This window comes from Chionomys nivalis, chromosome 18 (assembly GCF_950005125.1).
Source record: "Chionomys nivalis chromosome 18, mChiNiv1.1, whole genome shotgun sequence".
Taxonomy (NCBI): Eukaryota; Metazoa; Chordata; class Mammalia; order Rodentia; family Cricetidae; genus Chionomys; species Chionomys nivalis.
In genome coordinates, this window is record NC_080103.1 from 36,704,297 (window position 1) to 36,706,582 (window position 2,286).

At 37.3% G+C, this 2,286-nt stretch overlaps 1 non-coding gene across 1 annotated transcript; it reads right to left on the reverse strand.

The window, feature by feature from the left end:
• Positions 1 to 1,910: 1,910 nt before the first annotated feature.
• LOC130890300 (U6 spliceosomal RNA) lies at positions 1,911 to 2,017 on the reverse strand. Its single transcript, XR_009058735.1, has one exon. It is a non-coding gene; the product is annotated as a U6 spliceosomal RNA (small nuclear RNA).
• Positions 2,018 to 2,286: the final 269 nt, after the last annotated feature.

Consider the following 2,286-nt stretch of genomic DNA (forward strand, 5'->3'; position numbering starts at 1 on the left):
AACTGTTTTAAGTAGAGTCTAACTTAAGTTGGATATGCAAGTAATTGACATGTAAGCAAAGAGCATTTCAGAGTTTCAGCTCCCCTAATATTAGCTTCATGTTCCTGCTCTGTACTATAAACACTAAATATTATCATTAAAATTATGATTACATTATCAATAGTCCTAAAAATTGCCAAGTGCTTTTCTTTTACAAAACGCTATGTACATTTTTGTTTGACTCCAAAGAAAAGTGTGAAGTAGGACTGCTTAAACAGGCCACTAGAACTCCACTTTCATCTAGGTTCTCTGTTGTTGACTAAGGTGTGGTTTTTTATTTTTCTGAAAGTGTCTCTTGATGCCAAAGAGAGTGGACTTTTGCCAGACTTGTAACAACGCTAATAACATGCCTTTATATTTAAAACTGTGTACTTAACCTGCTAGCCTACCATTTGACAGTTGTTTAAGCTTAATTTACCTTTAAAAAAGCAATGTGACCAACTTTACTATGCCTTAGATTTTTCATGCAATCAACCTTTGCTACTAGAGATAAATGCACAGCTTTAATTTTGAGTAATGTACCTTTCCAGGGGCCTGACTCAGAACAAAGTGTGTTTTCATGTGTGTGTCTTGGTAGTCAGTTGCTAAAAGCAACAAGAGATAGAAAGATAAGTTAAACGATGAATATCACGTGCATGTTAGGAGTGACGTGTACATAGGCTGATAACATCTGCTTTAGTTTATAAAAGCTATTTTGGTTGAATGGAAGTCATTGAAGTAACTTTTTCCTTTGTAAAACGTTGTTAAGGATATTTGTAAAAAAAAAAAAATCCCCCATTTCTTTTCCTACACCATGTTTTCTGTATTTTCAATAAATACAGGGCATAGCCCTTTGTTATAGATGAACACAGACACAGGCATAGTGTGTGACCACAACTCACCGGCAGTAGTATAGACAGATCACACACCTATAACACAACACACAGGGACAACCGAAAGGCCAGAATGCATAGTAGACAGATGTGGAGAAATCAAATTTAGGCTTACTCTTGGCCAAGCTGCTCCAAGAATAAGTCACCATTTTCATTCCCTAACGATACATCAACACATTAAGGCTATATATAAGCATACTTCTAGGATAAGTGTGCTCAGCTTAAAAACTAATGAGCCCTGAATTTTGATGAGTAATGACCATTTTACAACTGAAGCCTGCAGGATCCTTTCAACTGGTACCTACAGAATCTGATAAAAGGGTTGGACTAGGGATGGGAGGTAGAAATAATTTAAATGCAGGGTTGTCTTAATCAGTTCTGTGAATATTTTGGGATGTTTTGAAACAGGAATTTCTTATTTCTGCTAACTAGGAGTCCAAAATTAAGGGACTGCTCATGGTGAAACCCTTCTTTTGAACTAAATTGGAATAAATTATGTGGAGCTTGGGATGGTGTGTATATGTGTGTGTGTGTGTGTGTGTGTGAGAGAGAGAGAGAGAGAGAGAGAGAGAGAGAGAGAGAGAGAGAAACAGACAGACAGACAGAGACAGACACACAAACACACACACACACACAAAGAGAGAGAGGCTTAGAAACGGGGGCATTCCATATCTAAGGTGTGTGCATGTTTTTTTTCAACAGTCATTGTCACCCTTAACCAAGAAGCTATCTGAAATTGGTGCAAGCTGGTAGAGGGAAAATAAGTTTTCCCCATTGAAATGTAACCAGCCCAAGTAAAGATGCATGTTCTGGGAGCTCAAGCTGAAGGAGTCGGGTATTTTATCATAACAAGCAATAGGGAATGAACTAAGACAGGGCTAAAAGAGGAAGATAGATCACTGAGGTTATGTCCTAAAGAGGATGTTGGGAACCTAGTTCCTCCTTTCATTTATTCCTTTCTGTGCCGCCATGGTTTGAATTGCTTCTCTTTTACTTATTTTTAACATGGAACACTTAACAAATTTGCATGTCATCCTGGTATAGGGGCCATGCTATTTTTCTCTAAATCATTCCAATTTTAGTATACGTGCTGCCGAAGCAAGCACTGAATTGCCTCTTATACTAACTGCACTTGCCATGGCTTACTATGCCATCAGAAGGCAGATGACATTATTGAAATTTCTGAAACCATAAATTTATAAGCAAATCTCAACTTTTTTTCCTACAAGTTGTATGTTGCATCAGCGGATGTCTTACTAAAAAGATAATTGATCTCAAGACATGCAGTCATTGTTAATATACCCAAAAATGAGTGGTGGAAACTTTGAAAATAGGTTTTGGGAAAAAAAAATGGAAAAGCAGGTCAAAGAAGACT